The 23,031-nt window shown below is 51.1% G+C and overlaps 1 long non-coding RNA gene across 10 annotated transcripts in view; it reads left to right on the top strand.

The window, feature by feature from the left end:
- The window catches only part of LOC102167870, a 77,062-nt gene that overhangs the window by 11,447 nt on the left and 42,584 nt on the right, over positions 1-23,031 (top strand). For all 10 annotated transcript variants that reach the window (XR_002337079.1, XR_002337077.1, XR_002337078.1 and 7 more), the window contains exon 2: positions 875-1,007. This is a non-coding gene — a long non-coding RNA (uncharacterized LOC102167870). The remainder of the gene's footprint in view (positions 1-874; positions 1,008-23,031) is intronic.

Genomic DNA, 23,031 nt, shown 5'->3' with positions numbered 1-23,031 from the left:
GGGGGTCTGCTGTCCTGACTACAGCAGGGCCAAGAAGAACCCCAAGCCTTGGGCATCATTGCTCATGGAGGCATCAGAAAGGCCTGTGTTCAAATCCTAACTTAGCCCCATTTCCTTAATTGCCCTGCTCCTCCTGCATTCTTGGTAGAGTGGAAAGCCTATCAGAGAGATGTGGGTTGGGCCAGTGGCTAGCTGTGCATCCTGGGAGAAGTCACTTGACTACTCTGATCTTTATCTTCCTTATGATTTTTTTATAAGGATTCAATGAAATCCGGGATTTGAAAACACCTGGCGCAATACATAGTGGATGCTGCCATTAGATGGAATTCATCCTTCTTCCTCATGCCCTCCCAAATCTCTCAGTACTTTCACAACATAGCTCTGATCACACTAATCACCCTAGCCACAGGCATAGCTATAAGCAGGGCTCCCAAGTGGTGGGCTCCTGGCAGGACCTTGTCACAGTGCCTAGTACACTTGTGGTGCTCAGGCAATGTTCTCATTTTTATATCTTTGTGAAGTAGGGTTGCATATTAGTTCAGAGCATAACTCTGCAGCCTGAGTTCAAATCCAGACTGCCATTTACTGGCCGGGCAACCTCAGCCGAAATACCTAACTTCTCAGAGCCTCAACCTCCTCATTAGTAAAATGGGCATAACGATGGCTCCTTCCTCTTAGGGTTGTCGTGGGGTTTAAATAAGGTGATAATTACAAAGGACATGTGATACATGCAACAGGAGTGTTTTGACAAATGAAATTTATTGACCACCTTTCCTGCCCAGAGATGCTCACCATCCACCTGCTGGCCCCGGCTCAGGCCCTGTCCTGTTTGGGCAGGGAAGTCCTTTCTGACCCTGTGTCTCTTTTCTTATAGGATGGGGAGGCAGCCGAGCTCCTGAAGAGGCCGGTGAAGGACTTGGTTTGGCAGCTGGTCCTTGCCTCCACCCCGCCCATCTGCACTGGTCAGAAGCCAGGGCCTGCAGTTCCTTCCCTGCACTGGCTTTCTCGTGAGTGGGGGCTGGGCTGGGGCGGGCCAGCTGCTTCTCACGGCTCAGGAAGGGACCGACAGGCCGGGAACACGTTTGTAACCGCCCAGTGGTTAGCACAAAGGTGGCTGCAGGAGGAGCTTCCTCTCCAGGAGGAAGGGAGAAGGTCAGTGGCCCACATCCGGCCCTGCCCATTCCTCCCAGATGCTGTGGAAAGATGTTCTAGCCACTTCGTCATTGCTGGGCGGGGTCTTTCCTTCGCGCCGGGGCAGGCCCCTTGGAAGACCCTGGCCTGCGGGGCTGGGCACACAGTCACAGGCACCCCCCACCCCACCCCCACACATACACGTAATCCAGGGGCTGTGGGATGAAGCAACCTGCTATTGACCTGGCCATCCGCTTGCCATTCCACTGGCCTGTCCAAGACTGCAGGGCCCCATCGTCTGGATGCAAAGTGGGCTGTTGGGAGTGATGGCTTTGCTGTCGGTATTCATTGCCCAAGAAGTTAAGGTTGTGGGTCAATCCTTAGATAGGACCATGGATTTCCTTCTCTCCCATAGTTGCAGATGTCACCCTGCACCAGAGCCTGCTCTCTTCTGCATGTGCAACATACCTGAAAGGGGTCAGCTCATGACTCAGCAGAAGGCAAAAACTGTCTTCTTTCTGCCGCCCACTCTGGCTGCATGAGCATCGTCTTCACAGGAGACCTTTGGATGCTGGAATGCAGCCTCTTGAAAGGTCATCTCCCTGGGACCACTGCAGTCCCAATGGAGCAACAGAGGCTTTGGGATGCCTGGAGCTGGTTTCTTTGTGGTGGGGGTGGGCAGCTCCTGCTCTGCATGTTGGAAGGGGACCCCAAGGAGGCATGAGTGCCTCATCCCCAGGGGAGGGGCAGAGTTCTAGACCAGGGGCTCTAAGTTCTTCGTGGGAAAGATGACAGTTTTCCTGGCAGCCCCAGGCACGGCTCAGGTGTGTGTTCCCATGGAGGCTTCATGCAGGTCTCCTGAGTTTGAGACTTTATGCTACTTCGGTGACTTCTGATTGAGGATAAAATGCAAACTAGAAGAGCAGATGCTAGAACAAAGATGCTGTGAGAGATGGTGAGGTCTGTCCATCTGTCCATCTATCCATCTGCTGAGCATCCACAATAAGCCAGACTCGGCCTTGGGTGCTGGTGATCTAGAAGTGAGAAAGCCAGGGCCCTTACTTTCAAATTGTTTTCCAGTGAGGAAGACAACATTGATTAGGATAGAAGAACCTGGGAGCCCTGCTGAAATGGCTTAAATAACAAGGGAAACTTATTTCACATGGCAAGAAGGCCAGCAGGAGAGGTTCTGGGATTGGTCAATTTAGAGGCTCAATGGTATCATTGAGAACATGGATTTTTTTTTTTTTTAATTTCTGCCTGAATACCCTCCAAGGACCATCCAGCTCTCCTCATGGTGTCAAAGTGGCTGCCACACATCCAGCTATTGCAGGCCAGTACTGTAAACAACTGAAGCATGAGAGGAACAGTTTCTTCTTGTGTCTCTTTTAAAGACAGAGAGCTTTCCACAAGCACAGCAGAAATTGCCTTCAACTCTCATTGGCTGGCATTTCATCACCTGCCCATGCTCAAATTAATCTCTGAAAAGGGCTGACCACATGTGGCTTAGGTGAATCTGGGTTTACCCCTGAGGTGGTGATCCCTTTCTTAGGGAGGATGGCTGTCTTGTCAGAACTGGGGTTCTCCTTTCCAAGAAGAAGGAGGAGCTGGCTACACGTGGTGCCTGTTGGCAACCAGATAGAAAATCCCAGCATTCTGTGTTTCTTCCCCCAACCCAGGCACAGCTCGGTAAATCTATCCCTACATTTCTCAGCTCCCTGCGATGTTTGTTTTTCCCTCAAGACTGACTGCTTGGCCACAAACTGCCCTTTGTTTGTTGTTAAAAGTTGGCCATGTGAAAACTTCCTGCCACAGCATTCTCTCTCTCAGTCTTACAACCACACATGTGCATGCATGCACACGTGCACACACACAATCTAGTGGCCACTCTAAATCCAACATCTATATGAGGAAAATCCCTATTCCAGTGCATTGCCCCCCCTCCAGTACAGACACCACCATCCATGTGTGACAAGGTTTGCACAAGTAGGCATCACTAAGCCTCCATTTCTTCCCAAACAATGCTGGATCTAAAGCAAGTGGGAAACGAGACCCAATCCCGTGTGCTCCACTGGCCCATCCAGGAGGAAGATGCTTACAAGGCAGTTCTCAGGGAGGAGGCTGCTTATCCACTTGGGTCCATAGCAGGCACCAGAAGGAATCTCAGTGGTAAAAACTGCTCCATTGAACCCAGAGGCTATGTGTGGGAGCCGGATATTGGAGAAAACCAGGAAAACATAAGTTTTTCAAAGTTTGTGAGTCAATATCTGTTCTGCAAAGAAGTTTACTGTGTCCTTTTTTTAGAGTCCACATGTAAAGTGATAGCATATAACGTTGGTGTCTCACTGGCTGGCTAACTTCACTTAACATGATAATTTCTAGATCCATCTGTGTTGCTCCAAATGCCATTATTTCTTCCCTTTTAATGGCTGAGTAACATTCCATTGTGTACATGTACCACATCTTCTGGATCCACTCCTCTGTCGATGGACATTTAGGTTGTTTCCATGTCTTGGCTATTGTATGTAGTGCTGCAGTGAACACCGGAGTACATGTGTCTTTTCGAGTCATGGTTTTCTCTCTGAGTAGATGCCCAGGAGTGGGATTGCCAGATCAAATGGTAATTCTATTTTTAGTTTTCTGATGAATCTCCATATTGTTTTCCACAGTGGCTGCAACAATTTACATTCCCACCAACTGTGTAAGAGGGTTCCCTTTTTTCCACAACCTCTCCAGCATTTATTGTTTGTAGACTTTTTGATGATGGCATTCCGGCCGGTGTAAGGTGGTGCCTCATAGTGGTTTTGATTTGCATTTCTCTAATAATGAGTGATGTTGAACATCTTTTCGTGTGTTTTTTGGCCATCTGTATATCTTTGGAAAATTGTCTGTTTAGATCTTCTACCCATTTTTGGATGGGGTTATTTGTTTAGGTTAGCATCTTCATTATCTGCCTTTCCTCACCAGAATAGAAGCCCCATGAAGGATAGACCCTGTACTGTCTTAGCCCATATTCTATCCTAGAACACAGAGCTTGGCCTATAGATAGCGGTCAACAATAAATGAATCGAGGATGGCTCCAGTCTCTTTTTTGGGATGAAAAGGAAAGAAGAAAGCAGGGAGGGAGGGAAGGAAGAAAGAAAAAAAGAAAAAACATAAATATGCTTCCAAATATGCTTCTATCAGAGATTAGCTACAGCTGTGGTCTCCCCATCCCACCCTGTCCTGCAATGCTGATCACAGAGGAGTGAATTGACAGAAGCAGGTGTAAGAGTCTCTCATAAACACTTCTCCTTCTTAAGGGTGATTGGCGCTTCTGAGAAATAGAAAACGATGGGAGGAGGGTGTAAAGGAAGCATCTCCAATAGTACTGTTGCCCACGCACTCCAAGCAGTGTCTATGTAACATAAAGATCAGTGTGCCCATTTTACAGATGAGAACTCTGAGTCTCATCAAGGTCCCTGGACTAGTAGAAGGTGGAGTTAAGGTTATACATTAGCAATTACTCCCACTCGCATTGTCTCCTCCCCCTATTTCCAGGCAACTATTGCTCTATCTTATGCTTCTGTGGACTTTTCTATCCTGGCCATTTCATATAAATGGAATCATATAATAGGTGGAAATACCCTTCCACTCAGCTGGATATTTTCCAGGCTCACCATATTGTATCATGCATTAGTACTTTTTTTTTGGGGGGGTGAATATCTCTATTTTTTAAGTTGTTATTTCCCCAATACAATTTTTTTTCTACTGTACAGCATGGTGATCTGGTTATACATACAAGTACACATTCTATTTTCTCACATTATTATGCAACATCGTAAGTGACTAGACACAGTTCCTAGGGCTACACAGCAGGATCTCATTGCTAATCCATTCCAAAGGCAATAGTTTGCATCTGTTAACCCCAAGGTCCCAATCCACCCCACTCCCTCCCCCTCCCCCCTGTCAACCACAAGTCTATTCTCCAAGTCCATGATTTTCTTTTCTGTGGAAAAGTTCCTTTGTGCCGTATATTATAGATTCCAGATATAAGTGATATCATATAGTATTTGTCTTTCTCTTTCTGACCTACTTCACTCAGTATGAGAGTCTCTAGTTCCATCCATGTTGCTGCAAATGGCATTATTTCATTCTTTTTTATGGCTGAGTAGTATTCCATTGTGTATATATACCACATCTTCCTAATCCAATCATCTGTCGATGGACCTCTGGGTTGTTTCCACGTCTTGGCTATTGTGAATAGTGCCACAATGAACATGGGGGTGCATGTGTCTTTTTTAAGGAAAGCTTTGTCCGGATATATACCCAAGAGTGGGATTGCTGGGTCATATGGTAGTTCTGTGTATAGCTTTCTAAGGTATCTCCATACTGTTCTCCATAGTTGTTGTGGTACTTCTTTTTTTGATGGCCTAATAATATTCCGTCGCAAGGATGGACCACATTTGCTTATCCATTCACCAGTCGGTGATCACTGGGTTTCCAGCTTTCCAGTATTATGCATAATGCTGCAAGGAACATTCTTGTACAGTTTTTGCATAGACATGTGTTTCAGTTCTCTTGGGTAAATACCCAGGAGTGTGATTGTTGAGTCATATGGTAACTCTACGTGTAACATTTTGTGGAACTATCAGTGTTTTCCAAAGCAGCTGTACCATTTTATGTTCCCACCAGCAGTGTAGTAGGGTCGCAACACCTGAGGGAGGCTCAGTGCTCTTATTATTACTATTGAAATTTACAATTCTCTACAGCTTCCTGAATATTAAGGTTCCACAAGGCAAAACCCTCAGCATGACTTTTATTTTTGTTCTCTCTGCTTCACCTGCTTCCTTACCTTCCTCTTTGCTTTAATCTCTAATTCTCCTCCAACCCTGTCATCCCCATGCTTCTCACCTGTGCGGTCCTCACACACCAGGGGGAGGGACCTTTTTCTGTGCACACTTGTGATATTCTGGAGCTGTGCATTTGCTGGCTGGGGGAGGGGAGGGAAGTGAAAAGAGAGGAGTCGGAGTTCCCATCGCGGCTCAGTGGAAACAAATATGACTAGTATCCATGAGGACTCAGGTTTGATCCTTGGCCTCGCTCAGTGGGTTAAGGATACAGCATTGCCGTGAGCTGGTGGTGTAGGTCTCAGATGTGGCTCGGACCTAGCGTTGCTATGGCTGTGGTGTAGGCTACAGCTCCGATTCGACCCCTAGCCTGGGAACCTCCATATGCCACAAGTGAGGCCCTAAAAAGACAAAAAAAGAGAAGAAAAAAAAGAAAAGAGAGAAGTCCTTTCCCAGGCTCTCCCTGGGTATCTCAGCAAAATCACAGTACTGTCCAAGGCTGAAAATTACGGGGAGACATTGCCCTCGGGTGGGTGGGATAGAGAAGGTGTGATTTAGGGAAGCCCTGGACCCAGGGCTCAGTCCCTGATAATGTTCTGCTTTGTCTCTGGGGCATTAGTGCTGCCTCCTCCAGGAAGTCCTATGATCCTACTCCCCAAAGTACTTTCTGGAAAAAGAGGAGACTGTGTTAGGTCATGCACTCCCTTCCTTGCTGGACAGGCCCCTCTCAGGGCTGAATGCTGGGTGTGCAGGATCCACCTATGTGACACATGCCACCTCTTTTTTTCCCGCTGGAAAGTTCACGGTGAGAATGCAGGGTCTACCTGAGCAAGGAAACCCTTCGATTCAGGCAGTGGAAGAAGCGGCGCAGAAGTCTCCGCGGTAGTTCATTGCCGAGCAGAGTCAGTGAAGGGAGGTATTCCCGGAGCCTGCCTGGGAAAAGCCACTCACTAAGTACCAGCATAAGCTTACTACAGAGTTCCTCAGGCCAATTTATGTCCAAGGATGAGTGACACCTCCATGACTCTGTGGCTCATGGTGACCCTACAGTTCTAGTTTATGGCAGCCCTAGGTGGGCTTTTCTGGGGTTCTAGGTGCCTGTGTCCTATGGGTCTCGGTGGTTCCATGTGTCACCTGTACCAGGCAAAGTTAGCCCTGGTTTTCTAGGTGAAGGTAACCCTGGCGAACTGTACCCTCTGATTGTAGGCACCAGTGGCCCTGTTTATGACCCTGGGAGGCAGTGGCTCTCGACTCTGATAGCCGTGGGCAGTCTGAGTGCCTGCAACCCTGTGGCATTAGTGATGGAGGCCCCACAGTTCTAGGTGCAGGCAGCCTCTGGCACTAGGCGACCAATGAGTCTGGGGGCACTGGCCCCAGACTGGTCAGAGAAGAAGGGAAGAGGAGCTCAGCCAGCACTGCCCCACACCCCTCAGGTGCAGCTCCTGACCCTGCATGGTTAAGCCCTCGGCTGTGGCTACCTCTGAGCTGAGGGATCTGGAAGCACTTCATAAGGGCCCGGCACCGTGCACAAGTTAGTTATTATAAGTCACTGATGGGGCGGGGCTGGGGGGATCCCAGCCAGCAGCCTCCGCACTGACCGGTGGCTGAACCCCGGCTGGGCTCCCTGCCCTGGAAGCAGGGCGATGCCTGGGGACGGATGGCCCCGTGTCCTCTCGGCCTGGCCCCATGGGAGCCTAAGGCTACCTCCCAGTGGCCTCTGCCGTGGTACAGAAAGGGGCTGCTGCTGAGGAAGGTAGGATCCAGCAGGTCTGGGCAAGTCTGCCCTGCCGAGGCCGGGCCCTCTCCCCTCTCCTGGGTGGCTGGGGCACCCCAGGGCGGGCGGGCGAGCACGTCCTGAGCACAGGCCCCTGCCCGGGAGGCCCGGCTAATGACCCCATGCATTCCGGCCTGGATGGGCCCGAGAATTGGCTGAGGGCAGGCCCATTAGCTGGAATTCTCCCAATGCTCACACATCAGAGTGGAAGGGGGGGGGGGAGAAGTGAAAAGTTGAAAAAGAGCTAATTATCGCTTTTATCAGAGCGGGTGGGTTGATGGGTCCTGCCCGAGGGCAGCTGGGGCTGCATTAAAGATTAAACGCCAGGTAAGGGGGAGCGGGGCTCGTCATTCCATAGGAGGGAGGCCTTCAGGCCGCCCTATGGAGACCCAGTGGCAGGCGGCAGCCTTAGATCTGTCAGCCGAGCCCTCTGTCCCAGCGCCCACCATGGCCACATTCCACCAGGGGACCCCTGCGGCGCCCAGCGCTTCCGCCAGCCGCTGTGGGGAGGGCAGCTGAGGTCCACGTCTGCTCCCTCAAGGCATGAGGGGTCGGGGCAAACCTAATTATCCAATTGGTAGGTTTCCTGGCACCTGTCTTAGGGGGACTTAAATGATTCCTGCACGTCGCCCGGTGACCTTATGTGTAGAACCTGCACTGGAATTATCTGAGGCCTGGGTAGGACTTGGGGTCAGGGAGTCTGATCCTCCTTGTTATTACAGAGCAGGAGCCCGAGGCCCAGAGGAGGAGAGGGACTGGGTTGCCCTCTGGTTAGTCCCATGCAGTTGTAAGTTCCTTGAGGATGGGGGCTGCATCTTTTTTTTTTTTTTTTTCCTTTGGCTGCACCTGAGGCACATGGAAGTTCCTGGGCCAGAGACTGAATTCAAGCCACAGCTGTGACAACGCCGGGTCCTTAACCTCCTGCACCAGAGCGGGAACTCCAGGGGCTGCATCTTTAATTCCCCTCTTTATACCTAAAGTATTGAGATTAAGGGAGCTGGGGTGATTAGCTTAGAGTAATCAAAATCAGGGTGATTTCATTACGCCACTGAACCCAACAGTGTTTTGAACACGCTGGGTGTTCAATGAGCATTTTTTGCTCGTGTGGATGATAAAAAGTTTGCACCTAAGAAGCATCATCATCATTTGTGGGATTCTCCAAATCTCAGGCGCTAATTCATGTCCACGAAGAATAGGCGTGGGTGAGTGCCACGGTCTTGAGTTATCAGGACAAACCAAGGCACAGGTGGGGAGTGGGTTGCGGAGTACCACAGGCAGGTGGTGTCAAGGCAGCCAGATGTGCTAGTCTTCACTGTGTGTGTCTTGACAAAGATGTGCACTAGCCCATTTCCACCCCTACAGAGACCCTGGAAACATGGTGTCCACTCTCTATCTGCCCTTGCCCAGGAGAATGAATTAGGCATCGTGCTTCTTTCTCTCCTCCCAGCCTCTAGCAGCCAAAGCGTTTCCAGTTTGGTTTCTGTCCAAGTCAAAGAGGCCCTCACTCCCCAGGGTTGCTTGCAGACTTGACTGAGGTCATTCATGATACTGACCCTGCTGAGCTGAGTTAGGCTTAGCGCTCTCCTGTGCTCCGTTATAAACGGCCTCACTGCCCCACTGATCTGGTCTAAACCGGGCTAGTAGATCCCCTATAAGTGCCCAGTGGAGGGAAGGAATGAGTCTGAGCAAGAATAGGTAAAAAAAATCTGGAGTTCATAAAGGACCCCAAGCTGAAAACTGCCCTGACGACAGGGATGTTCTGACAGTGAAGCCAACGTGATGCTGGATTGCGAGGAAAGATTGGAAGAGAGACGATAGCAACCTACTCCTCACCATCAGGTGCTTCTTTTGGGGGGAAGGGGCCACACCTGAAGCATCCAGAAGTTCCCAGGTCAAGGATCAAACCCACGCCACAGCAGTGACAATGCTGGTCCTTAACCTGCTGAGCCACTAGGGAACTCCATCAGGTGCCTCTTAAGAAAGCTCGGGTAGTCCTGGCCCGTATGACCCAGCCTGCCGTGGTTCTCCAGCAGAGCACTTACCATGGTGCTAACCAATCTGTTGATTAACTGTATGAGAATTTGCTCATCTATCTACATCCTCCACTAAACTCCATGACTACTAGGACTCTTTTTTCTTCATCCTTGAACCCCAGCATCTGGCTTGGCACATTGCAAGACTGAATAAATATTTTTTGAAGGACAGACAGGGTGAAGGGAGAAGGGGAAGGAAATGGGAAAGAAGGACAGAAGAAGGGGAAGAACTTTTTCAGGAGTTGAGGTGGATGAGAGTCAGGCCTTGCTTCCAAGGAGCTCGCCGTCCAGCGGGGACGCATGAGCAGGTGGCCGCACGGTGGCCCACAATGCAGGGTGGTTCGTGCAGATGGAAAGGAAAACAGTCTGACAGTGGGGGCCTAGAGGAGACGGTGACTCACTCTGGGAGCTTTGGAAGCTTTCTCTAACCGAGTCTTTAAGACTGGGCGGTCCTGAGTTGGGCAGACAAAGGAAGAAGAGTCATTCTTAGCAGGACTAAATGGCAAAGGCTCAGAGGTGAGAACATGTGGCCACGTCAAGGAGAGGTGACAAGGCTCAGCTGAGTAGGGCGTGGGTCCGGAGACACGGTGGGAAAGGGCTGAGCTGCCAAGGTTTTCAAGCAGGGGTGTGACATGTCCAGCCACCAGGAGTGTAAAGGGAGGGGCTTTGAAAGTCCAAGGATTGGCATTAACCTTCATTAAAAACAGAGACCATTTGGGGGAGTTCCTGTTGTGGCTCAGAGGGTGAGAACCCGACTAGTATCCGTGAGGACACGGGTTTGATCCCCGGCCTCGCTCAGTGGGTTAAAGATCCAGCATTGCCTTGAGCTGTGGTGTAGGTCACAAACACAGCTCAGATCCCACATTGCTGTGGCTGTGGTGGAGGCCGGCAGCTGTAGCTCCAATTCCACCCCTGGCCTGGGAACCTCCATATGTCGCAGGTGCGGTCCTAAAAAAACAAAAAACCCCAAAAGAACAGAGACCGTTTTGTTTAGAGCCAAGAAAGGTCGGGATCCCTGAGGCCCCAGCAGAGAGTGATCCTCCGGCCCATGTGATCCGATTGTAAGAAGACCTTGGTTTACGTGCTGGCTCCGTCATCCTCCACCCATGACCTTGACGAGGTGGCCTTCACCTCTCTGAGCCTCGGTGTCCTCACGTGCAAAAGGGGATGCGAAGTCCCTGCTTACCCTGTGAGCTTCAGAGGCGGGGCGGGGGGTGCTGGGCAGAGGACGATGAGCCGGAGACACACGATGCGTGGGAAGGCCTGACACGAATGTGATCATGAACATGTCACGTCTGAGTCGCCAGCAGAGAGGACCTGGACGTGAAGGTCAGGGCTCTGCACCCAGATCTGCTAGGGGCCCTCCTTCTGTCTCTCCTCGTCAGAGGCTCCACAGCGGAGACCCACCAGCCTGATTTGCAATCTCGCTTTTCCCCTTCTAGCTGGGTGCCCTCCAGCAAGGCACCTCATTTCTCCATGCCTCCGTTTCCTCACTGGCACAGCTGTGATGGGAGTGCCCACCTCAGGGGGCTCTTGTGGGAGTGGAGACCAGGCCTGCCAAGTCCTGGCACACTGCGGGCTCTGAGAGTACTCCCCAGCTGCTGGTCCTCCTCCCTCCTCGCACCCAACCCCCTCCCATTCCTCCGCTCCCACTTTTGTCTCTTCCTGGGAGCCTGGCCCAGGGTTCCTGGAGGAGGACTCCCTGTGGCTGGTGAGGCCCCCGAGGAAGGCAGGCTTATGGTGAGGTCTGAGCAGAGAGCCCACCCCTGTGGCCAAGGAGCTGGACCCCAGCACCGGGAGCCACTCAGAATTCCACAGCTCTGGGACTCTTCTCAGACTGAGTGACAAGACACAGTCCTCAGTGTGGTTCCATCTGGGCTGGGACACTGGGCCGAGCCTCGACCCCAGTGCGAGGGAGCCAAGATCCTAAGACCTCCAGTTCCCTGGTCTCCTGAGCGCCACTCCCCCCCCCCCGCCCCAGCCCCATCTCTGACTGGCAGGGATCCAGGAAAGCCCACCTGGGGAACTCACAGATGCTTCCTCCGGCTGGACAGCCCTTGCCCTCGTGGAACATTTTAGGCAGAGCTGGGAAACCACAAAAATTTTAAGCTGAGATGAAGGAACGTAATGGGCTCTAATCTGAATTGACAGTAGCATTATTAGCCAGCCTGGGCTGCAGCAGCAGCAGCAGGAGAGCAGGGAGGAAGGGGAAAGAGGAGGAGGAAGGGAGGGCAAAAGGCAGAGAACGGACCCAGACGCGGAATGAGGCAGGGCTGAAGTGGGAGGGGCTGCCCAGGAGCCTGGGGAAGAGTCTTAAAACAATAGCAATGGTAATAATAATAATAGCAGCTAGTGCTTCTTTAGAGCTGCAACCAGCAGAGTTCCTATCATGGCTCAGTGGTTAACAAACCCCACTGGGATCCATGAGGATGCGGGTTCCATCCCTGGCCTCTCTCAGTGGGTTAATGATCTGGCATTGCCATGAGCTGTGGTGTAGGTCACAGATGCGACTCAGATCCCAAATTGCTGTGGCTGTGGTGTAGGCCGGCAGCTGTAGCTCTGATTTGGCCCCTAGCCTGGCAGCCTGCACATGCTGTGGGTGTGGCCCTAAAAAGACACACACACACACACAAGATTAGGATCCAAGAGCTGCAACCAGCCAGGTTCTATTCAGGCAATATTCCAAGCCCTCGAAGTAATGAATGTAATCCTCACGATGTAGGTGTTCCTATTACTGCCCCTTTTTGCAAATGACATAGAAATTATGGAACAGAGAGATCCATCAGTAAAGAACACTCGGAGTTCCCGTCATGGCTCAGTGGTTAACCAACCCAACTGGTATCCATGAGGACATGGGTTTGATCCCTGGCCTCGCTCAGTGGGTTAAGGATCCAGCGTTCCTGTAAGCTGGCTTGCAGGTCGAAGATGCGGCTCGGATCCCACGTTGCTGTGGCTGTGGCGTAGGCTGGCAGCTGAGGTTCCGATCTGACCCCTAGCCTGGAACCTCCATATGCTGCAGGTGCAACCCTAAAAAAAAAGATGAAAATAAGTAAATAAATAATAAAGAATGCTCATCCTAATTGCGAGGCTGAGGTCTGTCTGCTTACAGAGGCCTTCCGCTGCTGTCCAAAGGTCAAGAGCCAAAGGCCTAGCTCAGGAGTCAGTGAGATGCAGCTGCCACGTACTGGACTGTATGGGGCCCCTCAGTCCAGAGTCTGGAGAGGAAGAAAGGGCATGTGCTCAGAACCACCACCCAGGTATGAATGATGGGGCCAAATGAGTGCCAGGGAGAAGAGGGGCTAGAAACCCAGAGGTCAGAGGTCTTAATTAGCCTTTAGGAGTCAGAGGTCAGAGGTCCATTTAGCCAACCAGGACCTGGAAGTCATGACCACTGACAGTTGGCTAACTCTGCCGTGGCCATCATGTGGCTGTGGGTTAAGATGTGACTCCCGCTTTCTTCCGAGGAAAGAGGGGACATGGTCACCAGCACAGCCTCCCTGGGGTCAAGGCCCCTCCTTTGGCCCCCAGCCACTGGGAGACCTCTGAGCCCCCTCCTGAGGGAAGCACTTCCTGTTGGGCTAAGGTTGTCAAACCCCACATGTCCTGGTTCTGCAGGGACCACCTCTACGCGAGCAGAGCACCGCCGCCCCACCCTGCATCTAGACGTATACCCCTCCCGGCCATCCCGCCTCCCTGGAGATCAGATGTTCACAACGTCGCCATGGGTTCCATGTCCAGGACACAAAGAAGGTCTCAGTTATGCTTAGTGGGCTCCACTGCATTGGAGGAAATGGTTTTCTTCCTGTTGCAGGGAAGAGCTAAGCAGGCAAGCAGAGGAAATGCGAGATATGGGAGTTCTGCTTCAGGGCCAGTAAGTGGCTAAGAGGCCACCTGGGGTCAAAGCTTGATTGTGTGACCTCATGAAGATTCCTTAACCCTCGCTTGCCTCGATGTCCTCATCTATAAAATGGAAGTAGTAATTGCAGTACTTTGCTCCCAGTAGTGGTTATAAGGATAAGATGTTAGTGTGTCCTTCGTGCTCACAACACAGATTCCTTTTTTTTTTTTTTTTTTCTTTAGGGCCACACCTGCAGCACATGGAAGTTCCTGGGCTAGGGGTTGAATCAGAGCCGCAGCTGCTGGTCTACGCCACAGCCATAGCTACGCCAGATCTGAGCTGCATCTGCAACCTACACCACAGCTCATGGCAACACTGACTGGATCCTTTAACCCACTGAGCAAGGCCAGGGATTGAATCTGCATCCTCACTGACACTATGTCGGGTTCTTAACCCACTGAGCCACCATGGGAACTCCACAACACTGGTTCTTTTTGCCCTGCCATGTACCGCCTTGGTCTGCAGCTGGGAGGGGACTCTGCCCCTTCCTTTTCCAGCATGGGGAGGTTTCTTAGTCTGTGACATGAAGCAAAACAACCTGGGCAGGCATCCCCTGCTTCAGACAGTCCAGGGGTTATTTAGGTGCTCTGTCTGGGTCAGGAGTGAGGGGCAGATTCTAGAAGAGCAAAGGCTTCCCCCTGAACAAGGTGCCCTGAGCTTAAGCCTTCTCTGCCTTCCTGCACCCAGGGCTGGATCCGCATAAACCATAACATGCTGCCGAAGTGCAAGGAGTCCCTGTCGCCAAGGGACCCCCAGATGCCTGGGAATATATCAACGTCAGGACAGCATGAGGTCCCCCCTTCCCTGGCCCCCGCCGATGGCATTAGCCATAATTGGGGAAGAATAAGAGCAGCAGCTACCATGCATGAGGCTCATCCTGCATGCCAGGCACTTTCTGGAGACACCAGCTAATGCTCCCAACGACCCTGCAAGGTTGGCTTCATCATCCCACGACGCCGTAACCTTCCCACTGACACCTGCATCGCCCTCTCCCGCAAGCGCCTCTCCTGGCCAGGACCCATTAAGCTTCGGGCTGAAGCTGGGTTACTACCCCCCGGGGAACCTCGTCTCACTGCCACTCGGCCAGGTCTGCTCACACCCCCAACACTGTTCCCATGAGCACCCTGTACGCACCCTTTGTTAACACTCATCACACTCATTTATTTGTATTCCATTTTTAATTTGATTTGGGGGTAAGCAATGCATGCATATGATTCAAAGCCACAATAAGGAGTACGGTGGAAAGGCACCCTGCTCTCCCACCCCTGTTCCCCAGCCACTGAGTTCAGCCGCCTGGGGCGCCCAGGGCTGTCAGTTTCATCACACCGAATAGTGATGACTTGTTTATCTGTCTTCTGTCCTTTGGGAGCAGGGACTGTGCCTGCCGTGTTAACTGCTTCATCTCCAGGGCCCAGCACAGTGCCTGGCACGTGGTAGAACTACTGTGTACGTAATCTCTCTCTCTGAGAGATATCTGTATGGAGTTTTTTGTTGGTTTGTTTTATTTGGTTTTAATGAATGAGGCTCAGAAAAGAAAGTCAACTTGCTTGTTTGGCTCTAACTCCTAAGGCTGTGCTCACTCAGGGGTTCTGTTTATCTGACTTTTAAAGGCCACCTGTCCCTTCTTCTTGGACATTTGACCATCCCCTGTGGAATGGATCTCGATTTTATTTTTTGGCCTCTCCCACGCATGTGGAAGTTCCCTGGGCCAGGGATTGAACCTGCGCCGCAGCTGTAACCAGAGCCACAGCAGTGACACCTTAACCTGCTGAGCCATGAGAGAACTTTGATTTCATTTTTTTTTAAGTTTAATTTTTAGAGTGAAACGGAAAGAGTGCCCCTCAGTAAATTATCGAAAACAAAAAGCCTTGGTTTAGGAAACAGCGTCATCACTCTTCGGACGTCACCCTGATCCTGCCCAATTCCCACCCCAGTGTTGTAACCTCGGGATGTTATTGCTGCTGCTGCTGCTGCTGCTGCCCTACCTTGGGCCTCAGCCTCCTCATCTGTAAAATGGGAAGGGGCCCATCAGGTCTGAAGTTCTTTGGAGCGTTGATGTCTTCTCTCTTTTGCCCTCTGGCTGGTACTGTTTTATGCCAGGACTAAATGAAACAATAGCTGTGAAAGTTTTTTGGAAGCTAAGATTTGGTACCAATGCAACAAATGCATGATGTAGTGGGTCAGGATGGTTTTCTTCTCACCAGCCAGTCTGGCCAGCTCCCTAGCTGTGGCCCAGGTCAAGGTCAAGCACACACATCCATAGGTCCTCTGACAAGCTGGAGGGAGAGGCAGGAGGGAGAAATTCATCCTGGGGAAGCAGGTGGAGCTGAGAGGTGAGGACCCGCTTGGAGACGGTGGGTTGACCCATGCGCCATCTTTGCCAGGGGGGCCAGTAGGCTGCTTCCGGATGGATTAGCTCATTCCTTGCCTGGGGATTGGGCAAGCCGCCCTCATCTTGCGGAAGTCCCAAGTTCGGGTTTCTGCATAGCCTTGTTCCTGGTGGTTGAGGCAGCCAGGGCTTCTGGGGGTTGGGAAGGAGAAGCAAGAGGGAACCAAGAGAAGGAAAGGGTTAGAGAGAAAAGGGCAGAGAGCATGGCCAATGAAGAGCCAACGTGACAGGGAGGGACACGGTGCCAGGAAGCCTGCTACTGGGCTTCCTGGGATGCTGCTGGGGAGGGAAATAGAGATGGGGGAGCAGTACAGAGTGCAAGATTCATAAATTCCTTTGTTCATTCACCTTTTCATTCATTCATCCAACAAAACGAGGGATGCCAATGGTGTGATAATTGCTATCAAGGTTCAAGTATATCCAAAATGCTAAGAAAATGTACAAGAAGGAGCAAATAACTATTCAGTGGGTTGCAGGAGTGGGGTGGTTAGGGGAGCAGGCAAATGTCACTGAAGATATTCAGATCAAGCCATGAAACAAGCAGACAAGCCAGCCCACATGTCCTCCCCAGCTCCGTGGCCCTAACCCTAACCCTAACTGGATGGTGGGTTCCCAGACCTCCAAAGCCTAGTCTGCTGTTGCCCTCACTGGGTTTGAGTCTGAGCTCTGTTACATACTTGCTGTGTGACCTCAGGTAAGTGAACTAACCTCTTTGAGTCTCCATTTTCTCAGTTGTAAAGTAGGGACAACACCAACTTGGAGGATTGCCGTGAGAGTCACTTTATGGGGTGCCTGGCCCCTGGACAGAACTAGCTCAAAATGACCTGCTGTTGATAATCGTCAGTATCAGCAGCAGCAGCAGCAACTTCATCCCCCCAACTCTGGGCCTCTGTCTTTGGTCAGAGAGGAAGGCAGAGGCTGCTCCCATCATCCCCCATCCCTGCCCCCCCCGGCCCTTGGGGAAATATGAGAAGCAGAGCTTGAGGATCTAATATGAGACCCCCCCACACCCCTTAATCCTTCCTGAACTTGGGGGGTTGGGTGCGGGGTGGGGGCGGCACCGCCGTAACACCTGCACGTCTCTGACATCTCCTGCCTCTGGGCAGAGAAAGCAATTTCAGAAATGACATGTTACCAACAAGCAGAAATCAGCTTCTGAATTAAAATGTGTCGGCGTCAGGTGACCCCGGGCTTGGAGGGCTGGCTGCACGAAGACAGCTGAGATTAGGGCCTGTCAACCAGGGGAGGGGCTGTGCGGGAAGGGGTGCGGGGACCCCAGGGGCTACTGTTGGCCAGCCGCCCTGGACTTGTTGGGACAGAGGGGCAGGAATTCGGATGCTGGGTCGGGTTCTCCTGCGGCCCTGGCCGGCCACTGCCTCACAACTGTCTGCCCTCCTTGGTGGGGGTGGGGTGGGTGGGTCCGGGCTCAGCTCCCCTGGGACAGGGATGGCTCCAGCGGCTCCAGCGTAAACACACTAATGGGCCCAAGAGCCAGGGAAGAATGTGGGCCCCACAGCCCCTGGGGACTCGAGGACGGATGGGAGTAGAGGGGATAAGACACCCAAGCGGCAGTCAGCCTCAGTCCTCAGGTACGCAGGGAGGAGGGGGAAGAGGGAAGGGGAGGAAGAGGAGCAGGAGGATGGAGGGAGATGCCACCAGCTGCCCTGAATCCTTGCAGTGCCTCTGCACAAGCTGTGCCCTGCACTGTGGGAGAAGAGGCATGAAGAGGCTGTTTAATTTCCAGCCCTGCTACTTATTGTAGGGCTTTGGGCATGGCAGAAAGCCTCTGAACTTTAATTTCCTTCTCTTTAACATAGGCTTCAGGTGCGTTCCGGTTGTGGCTCAGTAGGTTAAGAGCCTGACATACTGTCCATGAGGATGTGAGTTTGATCCCTGGCCTCACTCAATGGATTAAGGATCCGGCATTGCCATGAGCTGCAGCAGAGGCCGGCAGCTGCGGCTCTGATTCAGTCCCTAGCCTGGGAACTTCCATATGCTGCAGGTGGGCCAAGAAAAGAAGAGAAAAGGAAAGGAAAGGAAATGGGCACCGAGGTTGTATGTACCCCCAGGGTTGTCATATCGTTTAGATGAGTTGACCCGAGGAGATGGCACCAGAGTTTTGGTGCAGTCAGGTGCCTCTCACAGGGCTTAACCCCTAGGGAGCTCTTTCCTTGTCTGCAACTCCCTGAAGGCTGGGCCTATGTCTTGTCACGATGGGATCCGGGCACATGCCTGGCACGCTATAGGCGGCCAGTCAGTGCTGCTGAGTGAGCGGTTCCATGAAGGGCTGGAACCCTAAACAGCCTCTTCATGCCTCTTCTCCCACAGTGAAATGTGTGAGTCAAAGTGGGAAATGAAAAGCAAAGGGTCAGGGCAGGCAGGGGACCCCACTCTGCCACTTTCCCTCCAGAATATCCCCACCCAACCACAACCACAGGTCACTCCTCTGGCCTTTATTCTAGAGCAGGGCTTAGGCGGGGTATGCTTGCTGACCAGATGGGGACCATATTTCCCCAGTGAAATCACACATAGGTCCTACTATATAGCACAGGGAACTATATCCAGTCTCTTGGGATGGACCATGACGGAGTATAGGAAAGGGAATGCATGGAAAGATCGATCGATCGATTGATAGATAGAGATGTATATGCCTGGGTCACTTTGCTGTACAGCGGAAATTGGCACAACATTGCAAATCAACTATAATTTTAAAAATTGGCACAACATTGCCAATCAACTATACTTTAATTTAAAACATCTAAAAAAAAAATACACATATATATAGGGGTTCCCATTGTGGCTCAGTGGGTTAAGAACCTGGCTAATGACTATGAGGAAGTGGGTTCAATCCCTGGCCTCACTCAGTGGGTTGAGGATCTGCCATTGCGACAGGCTGTGGTGTAGTTCACAGATGCGGCTCAGATCTGGCATTACTGTGGCTGTGGCATAGGCTGGCAGCTGCAGCTCCAATTGGACCCCTAGCCTGGGAACTTCCATATGCCACAAGTGCAGCCCTAAAAAGGGGGGGAAAAAAGTATAGATCTTAAATATTCTCACCAAAGTAAAGGCAATTATGTGACATGCTGCAGGTATTAGCTAACCCTATGATGGTAATCAGTTTGCAATTAATATGTATATAAAACCAACATATTATAAACCTTAAATTTATAGAATATATGTCAATTTTACCTCAAAGGCTGGACATTTTTTAATTAAAAATTTTAATTGAAAAAAAAAGGAATCAAACATAGGAGATTATTCCAAGTGTCTTTAGGAGTCAGTGGGCAGAGTAATTGGCCTTGGGTCCATCTGAGGAGCCCCAGGACCTGGGGTCACCATAGTCATGAACCCAGCAAGGTAGAGCAGGGCTGGCAGGGATGAGGGGCCCTTGGGGCAGCAAAGAGGGAGCCCGAGGCGCTGCTGAGCCTCTAAGGTGGGAGGCAGTTCGGGGAGGCAGGAGCAAGGCTGTCTCATGATTTCTTTTTCTCTTTTTTTTTTGCTTTTTATGGCCACACCCATGGCATATGGAGGTTCCCAGGCTAGGGGTCAAATTGGAGCTGTAGCTGGTGGCCTACACCACAGCCACAGCAATGCTGGAACCAAGCCACATCTGTGACCTACACCACGGTTCACAGCCACGCTGGATCCTTAACCCACTGAATGAGGGCAGGGATCAAACCTGTGTCTTCATGGATACTAGTCGGGCTCATTAACCGCTGAGCTACGAAAGGAACTCCTGTCTCATGATTTCAAGAGAGGAAACTCTCTCCCTGACTCCCCATCAGTGCTGCTGTAAATGCCCTCCCCACCTGCTACAGGAATTCCACTGGGAGAAGGCACAGCTTCTCACCTTCTTCTCAGAGCTAAATCATTAGAGAAGAAACCCAGGAATTGGAGAAAATTCTAGAAGGCAGTTGGGGGAGTTTCCTTGTGGCTCAGTGGGTTAAGGTCCTGCATTGTACTGCTGTAGCTCTGGTTACAGTTGCGGTGCAGGTTCCATCCCTGGCCTGGGAACATCCACATGCCATATATGTAGCCAAAAAAAAAATTTATTTGTATAATATATATGTATATATATGTAAAATACACATATGGCAATTGGTATGAACTCAGGGATGACAAAGGCCTGAGTTTGAGGCCCAGTTCTGCCCCTCACTCATGAATATTTTAAGCTCCTTGAACCTTAGATTCCTCACCTATAAAACAGGGGTAGCAATTGTAACCATGCAGGATGATTATGCAGAATCAAAGGAAGAGCATGGGAGTAACCGAGAAGGAAAAGCTCTTCTTTATAGAAGTCTGACAACTGAAAAATGGACGGGATGATGGAATTAAAAAAATCACTATTCGCAGAGCTCCCCCTGTGGCGCAGCCAGTTAAGGATCTGCCATTGTCTCTGTAGCAGCTCGGGTTTGATCCCCAGCCTGGCATGGTGGGTTAAGGATCTGGTGTTGCTGCAGCTGCGACTCAGATTTGATTCCTGGCCCTGCAACTTCTATATGCTGCAGGTGCAGCCAAAAAAAAAAAAAAATTATCATTTGCCGTTGATTTGGGCAAGGATCACTAATGGACGCTGAAACTATTGGGTAAAAAGTTGCTGGACAACAGGATGGTCCCCTAGTCTCAAAGCACCACCCCACAGGTGACTCATGAATGACAGAGGGGGAAAGGTAACTTTATGCAGGAGAGATCTGGGGGAAACCACTTTAACCAAGTGATGAAATTCAACATCTCTAGTCATGCTGGCAAACCGTGGCTCCTGACCGCATGCACGGGGAAGGGCCCACCACCAAGTAGACCTCTTGCCAAAATGTTTCACCAGACTCTAATCCTAAGGAAACAATCAGACAAATCTCAGTTGAAAGACATTCTATAAGACATCCAGCTTGAACACTTCAAAATATCGATGTTGGGAAAGCAAAGAAGGCAGGGAGGCTATTGTAGGTTGGAGGGGGCTGCACAGACATGGCAGCAGAACATAGTGCCTGATTCTTGAGTGGATCCTGGATCAGGGAAAGAAACTATGGAAGACGTTTGAGGAACAACTGGGCAAGTTCGAATAGGGAGCGTGTCGTAGGTAATATTGCGTCAATGTCAAATCTCTCAGCTGTCATGATGACCTTGTGATTCTTTTGGAGAATGTTCTTCTTCTTAGGAGATTAGTGATAAAGTCTTTAAATGTTCTAGCAAATGGATCAGCAAAATATACATCTATTCCTCTCTCTCTCCATGTATATACATATATACATACATACATAAACACACATATATGCAAATGTGGCTAAATGCTTTTATTTTCTTCTTAGAGCTGCACCCGTGGCATATGGAAGTTCCCAGGCTAGGGGTCGAATCAGAGCAGCAGCCTCTGTCGGCCTACACCACAGCCACAGCAACATGGGATCTGAGTCACATCTGCGACCTACACCTCAGCTCACGGCAACGCTGGATCCTCAACCCACTGAGCGGTGCCAGGGATCGAACCCATGTCCTCAAGGATATTAGTCGGGTTCGTTGCCACTGAGCCACCATGGGAACTCCCTAAATGCTTTTAGAAGTGGGGTTAGCACAGGCTAAGTATCCACCTAGTGATTATCTCAGCAGGCCCCGATCCCCAGGGAGAGTGGTGGCACCAAGCAGCTGAGGATGGAGGGGCCTCTCTGGAAGTGGTGAATGGGTAGGAGCAGGGAAAGGCTGGTTGGGGATGGGGGAGTGGCTGAAGGCAGTGTAGGGTAGAAAGAACATAGGGTTCGGAGGCTAAGACCTGGGTCTGCAGTGAGTTACTTAGCCATTTTGTGCTTTAGTGTCCCTGTCTGTAAAAGGGGGAGGAAGGGTGCCTGCTGCTGTGTGAGAGCACTTCTGTCACTGCTCGGAACCAGCCGCTCCCTGGGCCCAGGAACACAGGGGAGAAGGAACATGCAGGTGGAAGTGCAGGTGCCCTCGTGGTTGGAATATAGGTCTCCTTTTGCCTCCTTCCCTGGGGACCCTGTGTGGCTCCCAGGAGGGCTGGCTGAAGAGTCAGGGCAGGGCAGGGACAAGCCTTCTCTACTGCCCTTTGCTCCAAATGGAGCCTTCTCCCCCATCAGACCCCCAGGAGCAGTGGCTTGTTGAGGACACGCATTTGCTCTTTCCAAAGCATCCCGGGAAGGCAGTGGCCAGAGGAGGGACTCTAGGGCTGATGCAAAAATGATGGAAACTGGAGTTCCTGACGTGGTGCAGTGGGTTAAGAATCTGACAGCAGCAGCAATCTGCTGCAGAGGCTCAGGTTTGATGCAGTGGGTTTAAGGACCTGGCATTGCCACAGCTGTGGCTCGGATTCAATCCCTGGCCGCGGGAACTTCCATGTGCCGTGGGTGCAGTCTTAAAAAAAAGGAGGCAAGAGACAAAAAAAAAAAAAAAGAAAAAAAAAAAAAGAAAAGAAAAAAAAGAAGGGGCAGTTCCTGCTGTGGTGCAGTGAGTTAATGATCCGACTTGTCTCTGACGTTGCCAGTTTGATCCCTGGCCTGGGAACTTCCATATGCCACAGGTGCAGCCAAAAATGGAAAGAAAAAAAAATAATAACCAAAACCATGGCATGGCCATGCTTCTCATTTCTCCTACGGGACCGTAAGTCCTGGAAGGCTCCTGCTTTGCCTTAACTTGCCTTCCCCACAACCTGCATTGCCAGCCATAGGATGCAGACACTAGAAATACTTGCCATTTCTGGGAGGGGACCCTGGCACTGGCCTCGTCTGTCTTGGTATATGACCTTGGATGGGTCACCTCCTCCTTCTAGACCTCAGCTCACCCAGAATCCTTAAAATGAATCCCCAAGCCGCCTCCACCTGAGGGGAGGCAGCTGTACAGAGGCAAGAACTCTGAAATACTTCGGAGGCCAGCGTTCTGGGTTCTAATCCTGCCGCCATCTGTTACTAGTGGCACTCAGGAGGCTTCACACCTCACAGCCTCCATTTCCTTGACCACGAGATGGCGGTGGTTGT

Source organism: Sus scrofa, chromosome 12 (assembly GCF_000003025.6).
Source record: "Sus scrofa isolate TJ Tabasco breed Duroc chromosome 12, Sscrofa11.1, whole genome shotgun sequence".
In the NCBI taxonomy this organism is placed as follows: domain Eukaryota; kingdom Metazoa; phylum Chordata; class Mammalia; order Artiodactyla; family Suidae; genus Sus; species Sus scrofa.
The sequence above is the reverse complement of the archived record's forward strand: the minus strand, read 5'-3'. Positions and strand labels throughout refer to the sequence as shown.